We start from the raw sequence: 24,114 nt of genomic DNA, 5'->3' as shown, positions 1-24,114 counted from the left end.
GCTACGCCAAGGCTGGTTCGGTTCACCTCACATGTCACCTCCTGCTGAGCCCCCAGGTGTTAGTCAAGGTAGGTGCATTGGTGCAACGTAAGCAGGGACCACGTTTTCCCCCTGGACAGACTGGTGAGTGAGCAGTGGAAGCCTGGAGCCCTGCCACAGCCCCCTGGCCAGTGCCTCCTCTTTTGTCACAGGAGGCACTGGTGACATGTTTGCTCAGCAACTGCTTGGCTCTGAGTCTGCAGACCCACCAGAGAATGCCAGCTTGTATTTGCCTTTTGAAGTCTGCCCTTGGGATTTGGCGGAGTAGCTGGATGTGTGTTTAGCCCATAGCGGTTGACACTGTCACCATTGTTTACCCAGAACCTCGTGTACCAGGCATGGCTCTCGGCATCAAAATACAGCAGCGCATTAAACCTCCATCCTGGTGGGTCTTTCTGTTTTGGTACCATAAGGGCTCAGCCAGCATCTTAACGTCAGTGAGATAACGCGGCCAGTGAACTCGGGTCAAGCGCGTTCTCCTCCAGTCACTTTTACTCCATTGTTGCTTTTACTATTCCGCAGTCATTAATTTTTTAAACAATGCTTTGGTGCAGGAGCAGAGCCTAATTCTCTCCTGCTACTCTTGGTGGAAGTGTGTAAAACTGTCCAGCCTGAAATGCGACCACAATTTGTAGCTTAAAACCTGCCTAGACCCATTTAGGTGGAGTTTTGGTTAGGGGCGCTGACCACGTTGGGGATCCCCCGGTAGCGCCGCTCCCCTCAGGCCCCTGCCTTCCCTGGAGCACGAGGTGACGGTGGGCCTCACACAATCACGTAAATTCTTGTACGCGCTGTCAAAATCATTTTAGTTCTTGTGTGTTTCTAATTTTCTCTTGTTCCTCTTTTCCTTTTTCTTTATTCCTTTTTCTCTTGTACTGCCCTGTGAGCATGTTGTTGCATCTGAAAATGTGGGCTGTGCACACCCTGCATTGGAAATAGCCAGATTGCCCTCCGTGTTGTCTCCATCGCTTTAAAAAGCAAAAACTTAACAGCTGCCTTGATCCATGTATTATCATAGTCATCTTTTTTTTTCTAATTTTTTGGAATATTTGCTCTGTTAGCACATCACCCACTGGTGTTTGATACCTGTTAAAATCCTTTCTTTGAGGAAACAGTTTGGTCCTCCTTATATTTGGTGACAAATGTGCCCTTATTAAATTTGTTTGATTGTTTTGAAGAAGTGAGATGCGAATTGATTTAGGTTGCTGCTGAGGGATTCTTTTCATGGTGTATTTAAACTTGTAAAGTCAAATTCTGCAGCATCTTGCTCGATTCCTGCTTTTACACAAAAGTGCTCGGCACATGGTTCCTGGCTGTCGCTGTGTGACGTGCGTGACGGCGCTTCCTGGCCGGCTGTCACTGGTGAGGAAGTGGCAGTCTCGGGGTTAAGCAGCTGCAGGGGACGCTGTTGGAGGAAGCAGTCACCGTTTTATTATTTAATTTTTTTTTTGCATTGTACTTCCCCATGCCATTTACTTTACTTTGCCTTCATAAAGGGGCAGAAGTGGGCCTAATATCCATGCCACTATTTTTTTTCCCTTTATGAGGCTGGTTTTTCTGAATATCAGGACAACATGGCCTTCTCCTAAGTAGCTGGCTCACCTGGATCTGGTGGACACAGGTACCGCTAAAGGGGACTGTAGCTTCCTCTCTGTTTCAGCCAGTGGGCATTCAGAGCCGGGTCTGTGGTTTGCCTCAGCAGCCGTGCAGGCCTCCCTGAACCGGCCTTTACTTTTAACCCATGTTGGCAGTAAATAGCTGACTCCGTGTCTGTTGCAGCTGACGTCCAACACTGTTGACCTTGTCATTATTTTGCGGTAGTGAGTCTCCAACACCCCAGTCAGCCGTGAAGGAAGATGCTTTGGCTGACCTAGGACCTTGGATTCTCATGCCCACCATGGTTCATCTCACCCGGTGGAAAGGTTTGGCCACTACCATCACGCTGACCATGAGGCCTTGTTTCTCCTTTCATGCTCTGGTCCAAATGTGGACACCATTTTTCACTGAATTTATCTTGCTTGAGACAGGCCATAATATCTGAATGAGTCCATCACATTCTGGGTGGGGAACAGATCAGAAGAAAATGTCACAAGTAGAAGGAGTCTAGGCTGTCCGGGTTGGCAAATGCAGGCTGTGATCTGTGATGGGTGGGCTGTGCCCTGGACACAGGCCTTTCCCGTGGCTCCCGAGAGCCCAGGGGTCGGAGTGAGAACAGCCTTGCTTGGGTTCCTCCATCTTCATCTGCTCACTGGCAAGTGTGTCTGCTAATTAGGAGCTCCCCCAGACCTCGGGCCCTTCAAAGCTCAGACCACTGGAGAACCTTGAGTCCCTTCTCCTGGGCCTCCTTTGTGAGAATTCATTGACTTCTGTGGTGACCTGTGCCAGGAGATGCCTCCCCCTCCAGAGAGACCCCTTTAGAGGACTGTGACTCAGTGCACCATGCTGTGAGCTTGTGGGGTTCCGGCCGTGGTCCCTGCAGAACCAGACTTGAGATGGGCTTAGCGACGGAAATAACAGGACTCATTCCAGGGCAGGGCTGGTGGGAGGGAACAGGGGAAATTGAATGTGACCTGAAACACATAGGTGGGTCCTGGGGCTGTTACTAAAATGGGGAGTCTGCGAGGTACCTGCCAGGAATCGAATTCCAGAGTAAATGGTGGACATGAGTCATTTTTAAGATGCTATTTGTCATCCACGTTTGGACTTCAAAGAGGCACTCGGGTCTATGATACTGGGGCTCAGGTGAAGGGGCCGGAATAGAAATACAGGTTGGGAATCGTCATTCTTAGCTGGTGTTCACAGCCTTGCATTTGAATTAGCTCATCTGGAGAGCTGCAGACTGAGGCTGAGGGGGGCAGGGCTGTGCCTTGGTTGGAGGAAACCCGAGACCATGCAGCTTTGGTGTGTCAGTGAGCGGCTTTTGCGATTTTCAGACTAATGAAATTTATACTTAAAGGGCCAGGGGGTCGGCAGGAAGAAACCTGAAGGGAGGGTCGTGGCCACATGTGTGTCTTGGGAAGATGCAGAGTCTGCAGGGTCCGGGAGGGTAGACTTCTAAGAAGCTGGAGTTGGAGTGGGGAGTGGAGAGAAAGTAGTCACACTCACCTGTAAGGGAGGGAGGGAGTCCTTGGGAGTCCCCACCTTACTGGACTCACTTTCCAATGAACAGAAGGCAATCAGACAGAGGATCTGAGGTGAGACGGGATGGGCGCTCGGAGGAGAGCCATCCTGGAGAATGGTGCTTGGAAAGTTCTGGAATAGTCTCCCTGAAAAATAGAGTTAAAAATACCCAGACTCTTAAGAACATTGATAGTGACTGGGGAGGAGACAGTTCATTTTCTGGCCTCCTAAGGGTAAGTCATGTATCTGGGGACACACAGAAGTATCAGGCAGCCTGTTCCGGGGGCTTGACCCTTACCGGGAGGAACAGAGCAAGTTTGAAGGGGGAGGAGGGCAGTGGAGGGAAACTAGCCAGGCCCCGTGTCAGGTACCAGTCGGCCGCCCTACTTGCGTGTTGCATTCACATCCATGCCTCCCAGGTGGGTGGTGGCAGCCCCCTTTTGCAGATTGGGAAGCCTTCTCAGAGGGGTTACGGAATTGGTCTGTTTTGCGGCTAGTAAATGCTGTAGCAAGATTCAAGCAGGGCCTTGTCAGATTTCAAGGGCATGTTTTCTCTACTAATTCCGGTACCTCCCTGTTGTACGTGGAATGGTGAAGTGGGTCAGTTTTGGAGACTTTCAGAAAAAGTGCAACTTATGTGCCTCAGGACTGTTTCACAAATCTCGGTGTTCTTTGATGGTTCGGAAGCACCGCAGTGCTTTTCGTCCCACAGAGGTAAGATCTTACTCCTTTGACGATGACGTGGTTGCAAATGACGTACAGGTGCAAAACCAGACTTAGCATCTTCTGAAGGGAAACTCTCTACTTCTCCCTTGATAGACTTTCTTCCGCGGGATGTAACTGTGCTGCAGCATAGGCCTGAGCTTTCCGTATGGAGTGAGGGTTTCATATATAAAGTTAGCATAAGACGGTCAGATGAAGAAAATCGACGTTGACAATTTATTTTTGGGTTTCATTAGACAAGGTATACTATCAGTTCATGGCCCATATAGAGAATGAAATTGAGTACAGAACATTGCATTTCTTACTTTCTATTTAGAGTTCTCTTACAGCATATGGCTGCCTGCTTTGGAACATCAGCTCCACCACCACGGCACCTATCACTGTGTTGTTGTGATTGCATTTATGCAGTGAATGTAATCTGGGCTTCCTCAGCCCCAAACACTCCAGTGCAGAATCATGGGCTGCAGCCATCTCTTAGTCACGCAAATACTTCTAAAATTATATGATGCCAGAAAAGAAAGAAGAGAGAGAGAGAGATGGCCTTTATCAAAGTTCCTTTCAATTCTAACTGCACACTGTTGTTGAGCAGCTCTGGTTTCCTTTGGATATGAATATATACATTTCTTTGCATGTAACCTGGGTTTTGGACTAGAACACCAAGCTCTTGCTGTCCACAAGCCACAGAGATAGTAGCCAAATTGCACACGTGTGAAATAGTTTATACTTTTTTCTGAGAAAGAATCCTTGAATTTGGGACTTGGGCTGTGATTTTTGCTTCCCCCACCCCTCTTGTAATCTCTCACTCCTTCCAACATGGCCCCCAAGAGGTCGTGGTCTCAAAGGAGCAGGCAAACACCCAGTTGGTCTCCATGAAGTGCTGATGTAGTGGAAGCCCAGCCAAGACTTAAAGGACATTTTCAGAGAGGACTTCCTGGAAGAAATGGGCTCTACATTCAGTCATGAGGACAGAGTAAGAGTCAGCCAGGAGAAGGAGTCAGCAGTCTGGCTCAGGTGTCAGGGGCTGCCCGAGCAGAGGTCTGGAGGCTTGTGGGGTGGGGACCCGGGGAGGGTGCCATGTGTGGTCCAGGGTGGAGTGTGCCCCTGCTGGGGAGGACACTGGAGAGTGCCTGGGGTGAAGGGCTTTGGAAGAGTTTGGGTTTTACTTGAACAGACACTGGAGGCAGTGAAGGGTGTCAGCAGGAAGTGACCCTCAGGAAAGGTACTTCTGGTTTTGCTTCTGATATTCTATAGACAGAAGGGTCTGGTCAGGCGAGAGCAGGTCTGTCTGTTCCTTTGAGTCCCACCCCGTCATTCATTTATTCATAACACGAGAACTTCTGTGTGTCTAGGGGAGAGAAGGTTGACCCACATTAGTAAGCAAAATGTATTTGCTTCTTGTGAGCTTAGCAGTGTCAGAAGTTGACTTAGCCTAGAATGTTCTAGGAACAGAGGAACAAGTTGCGGAGGTTGGAGGGAGGGAAGGCTTCCTTGGGAAACAGTCAAAATGAACCTGGAGGCAAGTGGGAAGTAGGAGCAGGACAGGGGGCCCCTGAGGTCACTGGGGACCTGTACTGAGGTGAGGCTGGGTGAGCAGTGTCGGGGGTGGGGCTAGAATTCCACCAGGGAGCCTCTGAAGGGTTTGAAGTGAGGTGATGTAATTAAATTTGTGATTTGGGAAGACTGCCGTGGCTCTGTGTGTGTGTGTGTGTAGCTGGGAAGAGGGGGAGGGTGCCACCAACTGGGGGGGCCACTAGAAGACCATTCACAGGCTGGGAGAGGGGCTTCGGGGCTGCTTGGGGATGGTAGGGGCAGTGTGGATGCCGGATTTCCTTCTGGGGAGGGCTTGTTATCGGGGCCGCCCTAGAGGCGACTTTTGGCTGGAAGAAAACAGATGGAGGACACCAGGTGGACATTCCTCTTCTCTGCTTCCCTGCCTTGTGTGATGATCTTAGCTCAGCCAACTTTTGGAACAGAAGAGGTAAGTTCCAGTGTAGCCCAGGTCTTTGTTGTACTCGTTCGAGTGAGATCTGATAGGATTTAGATTTGTGTTCAGATCTGCATGTTCACTTAGCTAGAAACGTCCCATCATTTCGATTTCCATAGGGGTATTTATTCTTGATAAAGTTTGCTGTCTTGGAGAGAGGAAATTTAATACAGCTGTTGTCTTTCTCAAAAACAATCATATCTTTTAAGAACATTAATATTCAAAAGAATAGGAATATATAAAAATGGTAAAGTAAGGCTTTGGTGTAGTTTCTTTCGTTTCTGAGCTAATGTGGACTTAGAGCCTTTGCATTACTTAATACCACATACTTGTCATTATTTAAAGATCTGTTAGTGAGCGCCCCAGACCCCACCTCTCAAAACATCATTAAAGTTTGCTCTGAAATAGTGAGGTCATAAAGGTCTTGTTTGCAGAAATCAAAAAGTTGGTTTATACTACGCAGCATAGCTACATTTATAAAATAATAGTAGGTTCAAAATTAAGAAAGTGGAAGATAATTGATTTTTTTAAAGCTGAAACATAAACTTTCTTGTGCTAAAGTTGCAACTGGAAATTTTGAAAAGAAAAATCCTACTGTAATAACATCTACGTGGAATACATATATGAGTTTCACGTTTGAAAAGTAACTGTGCAGTGGTTTTTGAAGTCAGGGGCATTCCAGCTCAGATACTGGCAGTGATGGTTGCTGGTTTTCAATGGAAGAGCCCAAATTTGCCTTCTTAGCTTTTTTTTTTTTTTTGTAGTGAGAGGGTTGAGTTGTGTTTTGCCAGCATGATTTTGGGGCAATTTGAGGGCAGATGTCATGTACCAGCAGTGAGATATTTCCATGCATTTAATTTTCCCAACATCACCAGGGCACATGTGGAGTTTGTGCATGCAGGCTGGGAAGCTGCAGGACTCCCTAATCCATCACCATTATGTCCTGGAGATGCTCAGGTCAGTGAATGATTTTCTGTGGCTTGGAGGTAAGGTGGTCTGATGCAGATGATCAGATGTGTAGTTAAAGTGCTATTACTTGAAATAAGAGAAACCAAGAAACATGGCTCTAACAATAAAAGATGAGGGATGAGAATTGTCTGAGCTGCTTGCAGTGGAGAATCTTCTCAGGTGAATCCCTCCCCGTGATTCCTGCCAATATCCGCCTCAGCCCTGCACGGTAATCCTGCTGAAGCAAGCATGCATTTTACTCAGAAACTCACTGAATTTCCTTGCGCCTCTGTTTGGTGGCTTTTTTTTTTTTAAAGCACATCTTGCCCTTTGTTTAATGCCATCCCTGCTAGTCACCTCTTACACTCATTCTTCTGGACCTCGTCCATACATAGCTGCTGAATGGATGAACAGAATGTAGTATCTCCCTGTAGTGGAACATTATTCAGACGTAAGAGTGAATAAAAAAAAAATAAAGGGGAAGATGAAAAAGTCCACCTGTTCTGGGAAGTCCACCCTGACAGCTTAACCTGCACTTTTCCCTTTGAAACCCAATACCTTATGCTCCACTCTACTCTTTTTGATAGTACTGACCACCTTCTAATAAACTTTAACGTTTTCAAAAAACAACAGAGAGAGATGCTGATACCACTTCAAAATGGACGAGCCTTGATAACAGCATGTTAAGTGAAAGGAACCAGACACAAATGGCCACTTATTGTTGATTTCAGTGATCTGAAATGCCCAGAATAGGCACATGCAGAGGCAGAGAGCAGGTGATGGTTGCAAATAGCTGGGTGGAGGGGGGATGGGGTGTGACTACTAGTGGACAGGGGGTTTCTTTTGGGATGATGGAGTGTTCTGGAAATAGATGGTGGTGAGGGCTGCACAGCCGTGAGTGTGCAGAAGACTGCTTAGCACTGTCTCTGGGAGTGCCTGTTGTTGGGGCTGCTTTATTTAGGCCTCATCCTGCAATGTGAAGATTCATCTTCTGCTGTGGCCTTTCTAATCCTGTGAGTGGTGAGGCTCAGAGACTTTGCAGAGTCATGTTTCTATTTTCCCTTTTGCTAAGTGTAGGCAAAAAAGGTTTAAGCCTGAGAAATTGCTCCATCTGCAGAAATGTCTTTCAGTTTTGCATGGCGTAAAATTCTTGAGAGCTTTTTAATCGTTGAGGACAGTCTGTGGGGGGAAATTGCCTATGAAGCCTGGGTGAGACCTGGAAGAGCCGTGCTTCCCTCCCAGACACAGGTGGGGATTTCACACCCGTTCAGGCAGTGAAGGGCCCAGACCCGTGAGCAGAGTTGACACTCGTGAATATTTACATGTATCCGCTGCTTCACCTTAGATATTAATTTCAAGCTGAGTCAGTTTGTGGCGGCAGACTCATCCTACATCAGGAATTTATAGTATCTGCTCTTTGAGGTGAAGACCAGACAGACTTGATTATTTAACAGTCTCTCTTGAATTGATATCTCAGATTCCTTTGTCAAAAGCAAAACGGCAGAAATACAGACGTCCTTTAATGCCAATGTGACCTGGAAAAGATTTAGTCTCAGTGCCTCAGTGGCCTTATTTGCGGGTGGAGAGCATGATAACAATGCTTCCCTCAGAGGGGCTGGGGAGGGGGGAGTGAGAAGCACAAATGTAGGACTTACACGTGATGCTCATGAATGACCGAATTTAGTGCTCTCAGCCTGGTGAGGCCTCAGGGGCAGAGATGTCAGAACAGAGCAGTCCTAGCCAGAACTCGATCCGTGTTGGCAGCTGTTATGATCACTATCACCACTGTGGGTTATCAGGTAGTTTTAAGACTTGGTAATATGAATTCTTGAATAATGTTAAAAGACTAGACATCTCATACACATTTTACAGAGTTCTCAAGAATTCCTCTGAGAAATGGATGTTTTTTTCCTCATTTTAAATCGGAGTTGAGTCCCTAAAAAAATTCTGTATTCCTCCATCATTTTGCTTTAATTCTCCATTTCTTAAAAAAATTTTTTAAGTGTAGTTACTGGGGACTGAACTGAGGGCCTCATGCATGCTAAGCACATACTCTCCCAAATGAGGTGTAATCTCCCCCCTGTTTTTTTTAAACTTTACTTTCTTAATATTCAGAGGTTAGAGGCCTCTAATTCTTTTTCTGGAGACTTGTCCATGAACCTGTAAGTCTATAATTAATGGACAAAACTTGGTTTATTGAAAACATCAATGGAATATTCTGCAATCCATCCAAAAGTAAATGCTCATTGACTTAAATTGTTTCTCCTTTATGGTGATTTCTCCTTTTTGGTCTGGCTCAATTAATTAACAGATATCCTCATCATCATAATGAGCGAAAGCGCTGTGAGTGGACACCTACCTAAGTCTAAAATGCTTTCCTCATGTTTTACTTCATAGCAGGTGTTTGAGGGTAGGTATCAGTGTCTCCTTTTTTGCAGCTGAGGGATTTTCAGATTGAGCAGTTTGTCCCAAATCACATGCAGCTGGTGGTAGCTACCTCTGTGCTGGAACCCTGGCTGCACAGGATGCATTTTTAATTGCTCCTTTAATCAGCCTCCCGTTGAGTGGTTTCCCGAAAACCTCTAAGTCCATAAGTGGCCGATTTTAGTGATCTCAGCCTGATGAGGCCTTGAAAGGAGAGACACCAGTGAGAAAGTGAGACAGAGTGGCATAAATTAAAATTGTACATTTTCACAAATAATTTATTCTCAGGTAATGAATTTAAAATTTAGTATTTTTTTATTTTAGTGCTCTGTAAGCATTAAAACAAAACATTAAAAGTAATTATAGTGCAAAAGAGAAGTGGGCTTTGAAAGTCCAACCATTCCTTATGATGTTACATGTTTTTCTCTAGTGGCCCTTATTGACAGAAATACTTACAAAGACTGAATTGGTTTTATGTAGTCTTAGTAATGAAGAAAAGATTGTCAGTGAATATTGTAACTAAAATCTTTACTCTTTTCTTTCCTGATGATGAATATGTAATTTGTTTTCATGACTTATGTACATTTCCTCATTTGTGTAATATGGTTTAAGTTGTCTGACTGTGAGAGTTAGACGCCTTGTATACAAAACACCCAAGATGTTCTTAATACAAATATGCTGTCACAATGCCAGATAGTTTAGAAGGATCAACTCTGAATACTAAAGAAGGTGGCTTATTTCTGATGCATATTCAATATGTTTATATATGATATATATGAATATGGTTTAAAGTAACAAGGATTCTTTTTTTGTGTGCAGTATGAAGTTTTAATGAAATCTGTATCATTCTAATGAGACAGGGATTAGTTAAATTGCCTTAAGCAGACGACCTTGAAGATTATTTACTCAGAATATGTATTGTTACAACTCAGAATTCATGTTGCAGTGTAACCATCCCCTCAGACATTTAAATTCGTCTGATTCTGAACAGATCCATTAAATTTAGAAAAATCCACATTGATCATTTTCAGGGAGTAAGCTTCTCACTTTTGTAATTAAAGAAAATTTTGATTTTTTTCCTGCAATCTTAACAGGTTTAAAATATAAAAACATTGATTTGACGTGTCACTTTTTAATAGAGAGAATAAAGCTCATGCTGTTTCACTATGTAAATAAATGTTTTTGTATTTCAACCAACTTGTATGATTTCTGGCTCTTTGAGAAGTATTCTGCAAGATACTTAGATTATCTGCTTTTGGATAAATACAGACGTGACTTTTATGAATATAGGCCTAGTACAGATCTGTTGGTTTTTGCTACAGTTCAAGACATGAGGCCTAGGGGAGCTTTGCTCCGGATTAACAGGAGGACATATCCCAGGTCTCAGTCTCCCCTCCTGTAAAATGAAGTGGCTGGACTGTATTTTTCCCTCTTCTAAGATGAGTTTCCATGTGCCTGTGCCTTTTGTTTATATTCAGGACTATTAGCAATATCAGATTAAATACTGAATACCCCTCCCTTCCCCTGAAGCAAAGTGCATTATGTGGTACACAAGCTTTTAGTTCCCTGATTCTCGTTTCTCATCCTACAGGCAATTTTTGTGTTGCATGTTTCCCGGCAACCTGGAAGGTCTTTTTAGCCATAGGTGGCGCTGTTGCACCTTCTTACAGTCTTAATTTTCCTGTTTGTAAAAGAAGGCTTAAACAACGTTATTTTATTTTGATTTCTTTGCTTAATGCTTCAGAATACCACAATGTCCATTGTGTCTGTCTACCTGGAAAAATTATTCTGCTTATATCTTAGTTTTATTCTGTCATCTAGCTGTGAACTTTTCAGACTTGCTGTGCCAACAATGGCAAAATCGGTCTTTTCTTCCAGTGTTAGAAATCACTGGGCCGGGATTTTATAAAAGAGCAAGAAGCGGCCTCTGGAGCAACTTAAAGCTAAAAAGTGTGTTGAGTTCCCTGAGAATTGACCCCGCCGATGTGTGTTAATTGGTGGGAGATGATTTGGTACATATACAAAGGAGTGTAGTGTTTTGACTTGGGTTTGCGTGCACGTGCTGCCACTGAGCCACGTGAGCCTAAGTCAGTTCGTTCTGAGATTTCCCTCGTCTGTGAGATGGGGACGCTCATATCAGCTTTGTAGAATTGTGAGAATTAGAAGTTATGTAAAGTGTTTACCACAGTGGGTATGTCAAGAGGGCTTATAAACTTTAGCTTCTGTTTTGTGTGAAGCCATCATTTGACGGTCTTTGGCAACTACTAAGAAACAGGAAAATAAGAAAAGCTGGTTTTATGATGAAAGATATTTGAGGAGGTTCCATAGTTCCTATACCCATAACTTAGCATCAGCAGAGTCAGAACTGTTACACAGTGGCCCTGAAAAAATGTTAAGCCACAGAATTTTTTGTTACTTCATATATGTTGGGGCTTAAGGGGATCCAATATTATACAAATGTTATCTCCAGAAGCCAACTGAGAGATGACACAAAAGATTAGGCAGGTGTTAAATGTCCTCTTTGTTACTGATGAAGCCACGTTCTCCATGAACTTCAGGGATGTGGGTAAATGAGTATCGTGATACTGTGTACCAGAAGTAGAGACTTACCCTGTCCCAGGTATCTCTGTGACACAGCGAGCCTTCCCTTGAGAGAATCTGCCCCATCATGCACAGGGATGTCCTGCCATGGAGCTGAGCATCCCGGGTGCTTCCCAAGGGTGGCCAACCCTGGAGGGAAAGAAGGGTTTCACATGCCCTGCTTGTCTCCCTGGAATCACACCTCACTCTGTTATTGTGAGGAGGGCTAGCTGTGGGCAAGGGGTCAGGGGTGTGAAGGGAGAAGCACTCTCCATGGCCCAGAGGAGTTGGGAGGAGGCATCCCCTCCTTCAGTTTAAACAGGTGGTGGGATGGAACAGAAGGGTGCACCCCAAGAGTTTATAAAAGGAGAAATAAGGATTTTCTTTGGGACTTAGACTAGCCAGGAAACACAGAAGATGATTAGAAGGGAGACTTGTAAACCACTGTAATATTAAGTTGACATTTTTTGAGCACCAAAGATGTGCTACATTGTTTTCTGAGCGTTTTACAGAAATGTATCCTTCAATTTTCTGAACAAGCGAGTAAGAAAAGTTTGATTTTTACCCCAGCATTACAGTGTGGAAATTGAGGCACACAGAGGTTAAGTTGGCCAAGGTCACAGAAATAGTAAGTGGCAGAGCTGGTATTTAAACCCTGGCTGTCTGGTTTTGAGGCTCACAGAGACGGGCTTTGGGAGTTTAGATGTATCTGCATGCCTTGATCTCTGTATGTCTGTGCGTCCGTTAGCCCAGAAAGGACAGGGAAAGGAGAGTCACACAGGTGCTCACAGTCGTGTCTCGGCCACTGTCCACGAAGAGTGCACCGTGATTAGCGTTGTTTTCCAGGCAGTAGATCTGTTCGTATAACAGAAATTTAGTCCATTGAGTTAATCTAGAAACCCTTCCTGCTCTACTTCTGTCCATGCTTGCCATGTGACTGCCTGGCCATGATTGGACTGTTGAGGAGAAAATGTACTCATGGTTGAACTCTGATATTGCAGTCTGGTTCATAGTTTCACGTCTTCTGTTACATTAATAAGTTAAGTTTCTGGTTTTCTTGCATCAGTGTCTCATGCGTTTGGTTAATGTGAAATCAGTCCATGGGAGCCCAGGGGTGCTGACTGCATAATTTTTGAGCACGTTGTGGCACTTCTACCCGTGCAGACCTGACTGGATGATGTCCGCCTTCCACACTTTTTTACCCCAATATCAGGGTCCTATCCCATCCCTGGATGTGAGGCTGGAAGCTCTCAGAGTAGGCCAGTCAGAGGCCAAGTCCACCAATCAGAAAATGATGAAGTACTTGGAAGTGTGTTTAATAGAAAAAAGGGCTTCCAGGTAGTCCGATGGGCTGTTCAAGTCCATTTGGTGAGAAGCTGTCCACTGTCTGTGGTTGAGCTGCTGCTTTGCTGTTGAAAAGTCTGGAGTAGAAGAAGGGACTTTAAAAAGCAGAAAGGAGTGATTTCAGGTGGTATATCCACACCGGGGAGAAGTCATGGATGACCGACTGTGTGAGGCATAGACAGAGTCCTACAAAATTCATAAAACAGCTTCAAATGATCTTCCATCTGAGTGCACTTCATATGGGGTCCAGTTCATCAAAGGTCGCGCTGAGAGGGCAAATATTGATGATGGCAGAAAGGACACGGAGGCATCAAAAAGGTCTCAGTCATGTTCCCTGTTTAAAGGATGTGGCACAGTGTATTATATTTGAGCTGGTTTTTCACTGAACAATTTTTGTGTTTTCTGGGACTCCCCAGTGCCCCAAGGTTCCATGCAGCTGGGTGTCCCCTCAGTGCAGCTCCGTCAGTGTTGCCCTGGCCAGAAGTGTTGTCACGGGGAGCAGGACGGTCAGTGTCCCCGGCTCCTCCGAGCTCCATCTCCTCATCCGCAGTGCCGGGTTTCTCATTCGTGTCTACTTAATAGGATTGCTGAGAATCACACGTGATGGTTGTCAGGTGTGTTTTGTGGTTGTCTCTGTGATTGACATATAGTCAATATTTGATAGAAACACTTATTTTTTTATTCCAATTGTGGCTCCTAGATTGCAGTGGTTTTTAGTCTGTATTTTTTTATAACTTTATTCTTATTTTTACATATACCCTTATTTTTTTGGATGTACTGGGGACTGAAGCCAGGACATTGTGCATGCTAAGCAGGTGCTGTACAACTGAGTAATACCCACTCTCCTTGTCTGCACTTAAAAATACATATTGCAATACACAAAATAGCTCTTAAACACCATCATGGGACGTAGTCTGTATAGGCAATTGAACACGTATACTATTTAAATAAGAATAAATGCTGTTGGGACATACATTTCTGAATCTGTTAATGTGCTTAAAAACGATCATAGCAAGTGATAAACACGAGACTTGGATCCAGTACTTCCTAGGGTCTATTTTGCCATCATGAGAAATTACATTCTACAGAGAAGGCTAATTGAGTCTCTTTGATATTTGGATGGTTTAGCAGATGATCAAGGCTTTCAAAATCTGACAGTTTTGTATTTTAAACTAACTACAAAGTTATCTTCTAGAAGTTGGAATTCCTAAACTTGTGAAGTGCCCAGTAATCCAGGGGGTATGTGTCTGGGATTGTGTGAACGTTTGTGTGTGTGTGATTTCAGGAAGTTAGAAATAAGTTCCATATGGACTTCTGATACCTTTCTCCTCCAGTTCAAGGTATAGGCATATATTTACACAAATAAATTGATTTTCTTTTTTCATTTGGCATATTGGTGGGAATTAGAGGTACTCATACTTGTTTCAGAAGTGTTGGGGAGCATGAGCTTAGAAAACGGGAGGCGAAAGGGGCCAGGAGGCACTTCACACTCTGTGCAGGACATGAGAAACAGTAGCTTTTCTTTTCTCTTCTCTTCTAAAGCAAACTGGCACTGAATTCTAACATACTATTACTCAGAATTGCTTTTCTAATCAGATACAAGTGCCTCAGATTTTTCAAGGCATCATGAATGATGAAATGTGTTTTAACATTTATCTTTAAAAGTAGTTTTATTTTTCAAGGAAAAGGCTATAGCTTGTTCTTTCTTCCAGCGGCAAAAGAAATTCTCATTGATCTATGTACATGATCTATGTGCTTAGTATCTTTGGGGTTTTTTGGGTTTTTTAAGTGCTTGTTTCATTGTGGTGTGAATGAATGTTTAAAATTTCTGGATTTTCATCTTTAGAACATGCTGATTTATCAGAACTGTTAAAAACGTGATTGTTCTTTGGTCGTTGTTTGGTGGGGTACCCTATTGATTTCTGCTGTGTGTTAAAGAGGGAAATTCTTCCTCTAGCCTGCAAATCATTAAGTGAATGGCTTGCAGTGTGCTTTTAAAATTCATTGAATGCATTGACCATGTTTGTCCAGTGAATTTTGAATTGACTCATAGTATTACTTTGCTTTGTTTCTGTGGCTTTTGGTCCTCTCCTCAAGAATTTTAATTCCCTGTTGCATTTTGTATACATGTTCTTAACAGGGGAAGATATTTTCAATTTTTTACAGAGGTGGGATTTCCTATCCCCTCTGAATGCCTTCTGTAATTGATACAACAAAAATCTGTTATTGCAGTTCTAAATAATTTCATAAATTATTTTTTTGGGTTAATCAGAAACAATGACAAAGAGTGATAAAAAATACGAAAACCTTTCCTTTGAAGAACATAAATCAGATGGTTAGGTTGACGCATGCTTTGTGCCTGACACACTTACTCTCATGTCATTGTGTATCATGATTCGGAGATGGAGATACTTCAGGTTTATAGATTTTTGTTTTAAAATTTGTGTTGAATTCTTTCTTCAGGCTGATGTTTCCTGTTGGGTTTGTGGAATGTGTAGAAGAAGGGAAACAAATGCTTTTTTATGTTTTCAGGAGGCCTGAGTTTCTGATGAGAAAAGAGTTGAGGGTGGGCTGAGGATCAGAGTGACACTCCCTCTCCTCCCGGCTGAAATTGATGAACAATAAAATCAATTAAGTGTATCGGTAATTGACCAATTGAAGTTACCGAGCTCAAACTGGCTAATTATGCCCAATGGAAAGTATTGAATTCACCTGCAGAGTTAGGTGCTTTACCAAGTAGAAGCAGCTTAGAGCAATCAGAAAAATCTGTCCTATGATGAGCTATAAAAGTATATAATATCTTTTATCTCTGAAACTCTTCTAAGTTAAGTTGTGTAGAGCTAAAATTAAGTTTCAAGCACCAGGAGTTATGAGTGTGGGTGGTTCTGTGGGATCGTTATTCAGGGATGTGCATAGACCCTTCTATAGTGGCTGAAGCTGGCAGGAAAATACCCAAAACCAGGATTTGACATCCCAGGGTATTCTCCATAATGGTTACATGTGGGAGCCCATGATTGGGTTAACAATTTGTAGCAGACCCAGGCCGCCTGTCAACTTTAAGAAGAAAAATTATGCTTAGTAACTGCTTTGCAAGCAAGCGCCTGTGCATCCTCACTCCTGTCTCCTTGCCTTAAAAAGCAGAGACAATGCTTTGCTTGCGTAGTTGAGGTTTAAGATAGCACTCTGCTCATTGCAAAGCAAGGACCCAGGACCTCAGCTATAAAAGCTGGGCTTGTGTGCTGTTAGATAGCCTGTTATCCCCAAAACAAGGACCTGGCTGGTCTGGTGGTCTGCTTTGTAATTCACATATCTAAAGAATGTATTTTGTTCCCCTCACCCCATGACTTCCCTAAGGATACACTAAGACTTTGTACTCATGTTGGATTCTATAATCTCTGTCTCATCTACTTTCCCCAAGTTCCTGCTTACTATCACATAACTCTTAATGACTATTTCCTTTGATTATACACAATAAATATGGTAGCATTTGAGAGGCTCGTGGAGTTGGCTCCCTACTCCCTATTGCTGGACTTTTTCCACAGTCTTGAATAATCATTCCGTGTCTGTAAGATTTCTGCCAGCCAGAACCCACAGTTCCAGGTGAGAAGGATGCAGGTTTAACTCTCCTACCCGAGGGAGAGCGAGTAGAGTATTGAGATCTGCTTCCTTCTTGTCCCTTCCTTCCCCAGGGCAAATCCAGTTCACCTGCAGCCTTCTGGACTCTGCTCACAGGGCCTCTGTCCCAGGACTGACTGCAGCCTTATCTTCCCTGGTCAACATTTCCTGTGCCTTTCAGAAGTTGGTCTCTTCTCTGCAGTTGAACCCTGGCAGATGTGATGTGGTCGGAGTGCTAGTGGGCAGTCACTTGGGGCTCCCAGGAACCATGCTTATTATCCTGAGTCTCTCATTCGGGGTTACAGAACTGTCGTGCACTGGAGGAAGCCCATTCACGTGAGGTCAATACAGCATTGCATCACTTTCATTTTATATTTGAATTTTCAGTGGAGAAATTATTTGTAGCTAATTGTTCCAGATTTTCGGCCGCCTGCTTTCCTCACCACCATTTCCTTGTTGGCTCTGGTGCTTGTTTTAAGAACCAGGTTTCTTCTCTGGTCATTTTTAGCAGCTGGTCTTGCCGAATCCTTGATCTTCATTTGAAGCAGAAAGCTTCTTCGTGATGTCAAACTGATTTTCCTATTTCTGAATATTTCGTGTACACTCAGCAAGTGTTTCAAGTGAAATGCTCTTGTCCAATTTCAGTTTACCCACATTTGAAGATCTCCTGCTTTCATGCTGAGGGCAGTTTCTTCTTCCTGTAATAAAAGTTAGCAATCTGCATTTACTATGGGAAGGTACTGGCATGAGGTACTTTTGTTCTTTACAGATTTAATACAATTCACCCATTAAAATGTAAAGCACTTTTTACTCTATGCCCATAATTGTGCATTCCAGTCAATCTTAGAACATTTTCATCCCCCAACAGGAAGCCCCGTATACATAAGCAGTTATTCACATCTTCACCAACCTCCCATAGCCCCAAGGAGCCACTCTTCTCTCTATGAGGATTTGCCTGTGCTGGACATTTTCATATAAATCGAGTCATTTCATGTAAATGAAACCGTCTATTATGACTGACTTCTTTCACACTGAGTAACTTTTTCAATGTTTGTCAAAGTTGTGGCCTGGGTCAATACTTTATGCTTTGCAATTGCTGAATAATATTCCACTGTATGACTGGGCCCCACTGTTTACCCATTCATCAGGTGATAGACATATTGTTTGTTTCTGCTTTTTGTCTGTGGTGAATAATGGCGCCGTGAACATTCCTGTAGGAATTTTTATGTGGACACTTGTTTTCAGTTCCCTTAAGTGTGTGCCCAGAGAGCAGAAAGGCTGGGCCATTCATAAACCAAATGTTTAACTCTCTGAGGACCTGCCAAGCAGTTTTCCAAAGTGGCCTCACTGTGTTAAGTCCTCACCAGCAAGGGCTGGGATCTCCGCTTCCTCTGTGACCTCATTACTCTTTGTTAATCTCTTTTTGAGTATATCCTATTGTAGTGAGTGTGAAGCAGTTTCTCCTACTGGTTTTGACTTGATTTCAATTACAGCTAATGATATTGAACATCGTTTCTTTGTGCTTATTGGCCATTTGTATATTTTCCTTGAAAAATACTTTTTCAGATCCATTATTCAATTTTTAATTGAGTTGCCTTTGTATTGTTGTAGGAGTTTTTTTTGTTTGTTTGTTTGTTTTGTTTTGTTTTGTTTTTTTTTTGAGATACAAATTCCTAATCAGATAAATGATTTGAAAAAATTTTCTCCTGTCTGTTGTTTTTTCACTTTCTGGATGGTGTCCTTTGAAGCAAAGTTTAAAATTTTGATGAACTCTAATTTATCACTGTTTTCTTGGCTCCTTGTTCTTTTGGGGTAATATTTAAAATCTGAGGTATCTTATTTAAACTTTTATATATAAAATAACTTAATTTAGGACCGTTCTAGGAGACGGGTGCTGTTGTTGTCCCCAGTCTATTGACAGGAGACGGAGATGCAGAAAATTTCACTGACATATCAGTGTCACAGCTACCCAGTGTTGTGGGAATTCAGACCCTCATGTTTGTCCCCAACATCTGTGCTTTTCACCAACATGCTCCTTTCCTTCCTGGAATCGTTAATGAAAAAGTCTTTCCGTTTTTGATTTCTTGTTAGTTTGTTTTCTCATTGGGGACCTCATCTCCTCATTTTCTTTGCAGAGGTCATTGTAGGTTTATTTTAGGTCTCATGTAGGCAGAAGCATTGCTATCAGTTAACTTCTTTATTACTCACTCTCCAGTGATGATTGTTGCTAGTTGACCTAATCAAGTCATGCCTAACTCTTTCCTGCTCATGACACTAAAAACAGAGTCATTACTTACAGAATGCTCAAAGAAGAAAGTACTTGAGTGATTTTATTTTGCTACCCAATCAAACCAATCAAATAAAACCCCCTGTGTTGACACATATATAAGCCCTCCAAAATAGGGTCACTTTCTTCCTTGTGTTTCATTGGTTTGGTCACATTGTCTGGATAGTGCCTTGCTGTCCAGCAGTTTTGTTAGGATACGGTGCTCGTGAACCATTGTAAGGACAGAATTTTGACAACAGACTGTGTTGTTCATTTAACGAGGGAAAAGATCATATAGAAATACTGCTCTGATCTATTTTAAAATTTAGCTTGGAATTTTGAGAAGAGTTCAGGGAACCATAAAAAGATCTTTTTCACTAATTTTAGAACTATCTTAGACACATTATGGTTACATAGCAGAGTAACTTATCAACTAGATTTGACAAGAGGTGTGTATTATTGATTATTTGTTCTAGTTGAAATATTCTACCTGGGATAAAGTAATCAGTGCCCATAAATGAACCAATATATTTGTATATCTATGCAACATGGGAGCAGAATTCATATGTTTCTGTATAATATATATGACTGTGTTGTAATCTGTCTGTCCAAGTTTTATAGATTTTCAGCAATGTTGTAGCCTTAGAGTTCTTCTAAGAAAATCACCCCTGATTCTAGTGCAGTTTGTACTGCGTATCCTGTCTTATGCATGGGAATCCACTGTCCTCTCAGTGAGGAATTTCCTCCCCTACTGAGATAGTAGCAGAGTTAAAGGAACTGTGATTTCTAGGCCTTTGCTCTCCATGTGTTTGCAGTTGGCTGTCAACCACGATTTTACCTTTCTTGAGTTTTCATTGTTAAATTAGTATTTTGGAAATAAATATTAATACGTTGCATCGGTCTCCCTAGAATCTTGATGTGTTTGTGCTTTTCAGATTTCAATTTATGAAAAATGTAAATGCACTCTTGTTTTTAAGTAGTCCTTTTTCACTAGATATTTGTTTACCTCTTTATAGTTAAAATATTTTTTTCCCCAAAGAATGAATCGGTGTGCATGTTTTAAAAGATACCTTACTTTTTATTTTTCTTATTGTAAAAGATATATTCATTTTAGACAATTTGGAAAATAAGGATAAACTCAATAATAACTTAAAAATGGTCTCTAATATCACTTGGAGATACAGTTGTAAGGTTCGAAATTGAGAATTACAAGTCCTCTCATGTTGTTCTTCTTTTTCAAGTACGTTTTGGTTACTGAGACCCTCGAATTCCCATATGAATTGTAGTAGCAGCTAGTCAGTTTTTGCAGAGGAGCCTGCTGGGATTGTAATCGAAACCACGTTGTATGTATGTATCGCTCTGGGGAGCACTACCACTCCAAGAGCGCTGTCTTCTGATCCAGGAATGTGCGTTGTGTGTCTGTCCAGGTATTTAGGAATTCTCTAATTTTTTTCAACAATGCATTGTGTTTACAGAGTATTATTTTACTTTTTTTCTTTGCCTTTATACTGAGTAAAAGTGTGCAAATTACCGGGATCAAAAGTGTATTTGATCCCCGCCAATTGCTGCCACCATGTACGCTGTGCTCTTTCTTTGCCCTGTGTAAAATCTTGCATAAAATAAGACCTCAGTAACCCTCTCTTGAATGAATGATTATATGATTGTTGGATGATGCTTGAGAGTCCTTCTAATGATGTCTTTTTCCCAGCCTTTTCCCTCTTCTTAACTATGTCCTTTCTCTTCCTTTCATCCAGTCTGGTTTTCAGCCTGCCTGTGGCATTGATTTTCCCTGTCTGTACACTCTTCCTTTCACTGGTACATGATAATGTTACATGTGGGCTGTGGAAAATTGCTAGATGTCAAGAAAGAGCAAATCCATTGCATGGTAGAATTTTCAGACTGTGGTATTTTTTATCGATTGAAATTAAATCAGGCTGACACCTGAGCCCTCCCGTGAGCACTTTCTCCTTCCTACAGGTGATACTGCTCTGGTTGCTGCCTGTGCCCATTCCCCAGCCTTGGTTTTGGAGTTGAGTAAGTCAACATCACTGGATCCCTCTCTTTAAAAGATGAAAACATTTGCTCCTTCTCCCTAGTTGGGGACTTGGATGAGATGAGGTACCAGATAAAGAATGCAGCCCCACTTATTCTGACCCCTGCTCTTTCCGGTGTACTCTTTTTGAAATAGTACAGTTCAACAGTATAAAGATTGTTTGTGAGCTAATGAGATAGACAAGACAACCAAAAATTTATTAAATATCCTTTCATGCCAGAAACAAATGTATTATACACACAAAAAGCACATAAAGCATGGTAGTACTGTGGTTACAAACATGGGTATGTGATCGAGTCCTGCTCTGGAGTGACCAGTCCTGTGTGATGGAGAACTGGTAGGTCGGCTTAGCCTCTCCCATACTTGTTTCCTGTCCTGCAGAGACTGGGCTCGCTAGGCATCCCTCCCCCGTAGAGGTGCTGTGGTATGTAAACGACGCAAGTGGGCAGCCCGAGCACAGCTGTTCGTTCCTCGTAAGTGCAGGATAGAATGGATTTGTGGAGACAGCTTTATGACCGCCACGTGTAGACTCTCATTGCGCCAAAGGGATGTCTTGTTGTTTGGATGTGGGATTCTCACTTCTCTAAATACCCAAAAATTGTGTTATTGGGCCTTGCTGATTTGAATCTATTCTTTAGAAAGTACATATTGTAGATATATTTTTCAAGCATGCATGCTTTTTTTCTTTTATTATGTATAGTTCTACCCTCTCATCACTTGGTGTGACTTTACATGGAATCCAGGAAACTGTCCTAAGCTACCTGCCTCTCCACACTTCTCCGTGGTGGTTTTCTTCCCTGACTAGAAGAGGGTTTTGCATAGAAAATTTTCTTTCCCCTTTTCTTGGAGTCTCTCTGTTTGTCTGCCCATCTCTCACCTGTCCATCTCTTCATTTATCTACCCACTCACTCTTCTGAATTGTTCCTAGAAGCATATTAGGCATCTTACAGAAGAACAGATACCAAATAAACAGGTGAGAAAATGGGGCCAAGTACAGACATTGTGTCTAGTTGGTGAGCTTGTGTGAGGGTTGCAGGCGTGAGACATATAAGACTTATAAGATTGCTGTGACTTATAAGATCGACAGCAAGAGTGTGCCTGATGCTCCCAGCAGACACAGGGAAACAGGGTTTGTGGGACATTCTCCCTGGATGTGAAATAAATAAGTGGATGAAGAGAAGCCAAGCCTTTCCAGCTCCTAAGGCTTGGGAGAATATTTTGAGTGCCTTCCAAAATCAGAGTATTTCATCTTTTCCTTTGTCAGAGTTCTATGTATAGTTGGTTACATTCTATACATGGAAATTTCCTCAAAACTGCTTCCCACGTGAGTCCCCTGGCTCGGAATGGGGTGGTTCTGCTCATTGAGGGGTGTTGGCCAGAAATAGAAAATGACAGCCTCCAAGAAGCCTGGGATTTCTCAGTTATGTTTTGTCAGTGCTGTTGATTTCAGAAAATGCTTTCACAGTTCCTCTCCATCTGAGGCGGCAGCATGCTCTCTCAGCAGCATCAGGAGCTCAGTGCCACGGGATGCTTTGGGCTGACTGCACTGCCGTCAATACAGCTGAGGTTGTCACTGCAGGTGTGGTGCTTTCACGTAGTGCATTTCATGTTCTTTAATAGGTTTCAACAGGGAGTTAATTGAGTTAATTTACATTTAATAAATATGATGCTTTGTTGTAAAGACAGTTATAGGCAAAATATAAGCTGTGAAGACTTTAAAAACGGTTTCATTACTTAAATTTCAGCAGGGAAGATTTAGTTTATCTTATTTACGCCTCTCTTTTACAGTAACAAAGAAACAAGACAGAAAAAGCAGAGGATGATTTCTGTTATTCCTCTCGGCTTGCAGGTGCCCTCACATCCAGTGGCATCCATCCAGACACCAGCACTGACACTGGCCGTGCTCAGAACTGCCTCAGCCCTGAAGACACAACTGACGAATAGAAGGGAGACGTACCCTGTTACAGCAGGTGCTCTCACTTTGTGGGTCCTTATGTAACTGCGTGGTGTTATTCAGGATCACCCGTTCTACATTGTGTGACGCTGCTGCGGTGTATCCTAGTTATTTGTTTGTGTAATTACTCGTGTATTTTCTCCAATGCGTGGTACTAGACGTCTAAAAATGCTTTTTTCAGATGAAAAATAATGTGTATTTAATATAATAATTCTGAAAAAAGAGTGTATCCTTGTCCCACTACTCAGAGACTGTAATTAACACTTTAACATTTATTTTCTGTTCTTTTCGTCAGTGTGTGTCACCTCTGTCATAAAAACCAGCGATCGCTCTGTGCCTGTTTACTGTGTGGAGACCTCCATTTTCCATTCGGCTTATTACATGTTTTTCTACAATATTCTATCTCCTCTGGCATGATTTTTAATGACCAGTATAGCATTCTGTCTTGTGGGGCCATCATCCATTTTACTTCGGACTTAAATAAACTTTTAAATTCAAGTACACTTAACTGAAATGCTGAAAAGAGAACTGTGGTGGTACCGAAAGGCCCCTACCTCCCTTCCCCTTATTTCCTGAGTGTAAAAGCTGTTGACAATGTGGTGTATATATTTCATGACTTTTATGCCTATGACATATATATAAATATACCCACAAATACATACATATATACATACATACACGTATATGAGGAATCTATGTATATGTGTGTGTATATATGCTTTATTGAAAAACAAGGCCATACTATATGTTTTCTGGAGCTTGCTTTATGCACTCAGGGGTATATCATAGACGTCCTCCCACTCCAGCCTCACCCGGTCCTTTCGGATAGAGTGGAGGGGTCTCCATATGTGCAGGTGTGGTCTCATGTGCAAGGACAACTTTGGTGGGAGAGTGATGTGGACAAGGCCCTGGACCGTGCCGAATTGCCGGCACCCTAAGAGCCCCCATCTCGCCATGATTTACCGCATCATTTTCTTGATGGTGGACCCTTAAGTTTTCTCCATTTTCCACTTTCAGAAAGGATGTTTGACTGGCATCCTTCTTGTACAAACATTCCTGTTATC

General features: G+C 42.6%; 1 long non-coding RNA gene across 1 annotated transcript in view; it reads left to right on the top strand.

Moving 5' to 3' along the window:
• The window catches only part of LOC141576135 (uncharacterized), a 30,193-nt gene extending 6,409 nt beyond the window's left edge, over positions 1-23,784 (top strand). The window contains exon 3 of the long non-coding RNA XR_012504366.1: positions 22,946-23,784. This is a non-coding gene — a long non-coding RNA (uncharacterized LOC141576135). The remainder of the gene's footprint in view (positions 1-22,945) is intronic.
• Positions 23,785-24,114: the final 330 nt, after the last annotated feature.

This window comes from Camelus bactrianus, chromosome 36, assembly GCF_048773025.1.
Source record: "Camelus bactrianus isolate YW-2024 breed Bactrian camel chromosome 36, ASM4877302v1, whole genome shotgun sequence".
Lineage (NCBI taxonomy): Eukaryota > Metazoa > Chordata > Mammalia > Artiodactyla > Camelidae > Camelus > Camelus bactrianus.
This window is presented reverse-complemented; position numbering and strand designations above follow the sequence as displayed.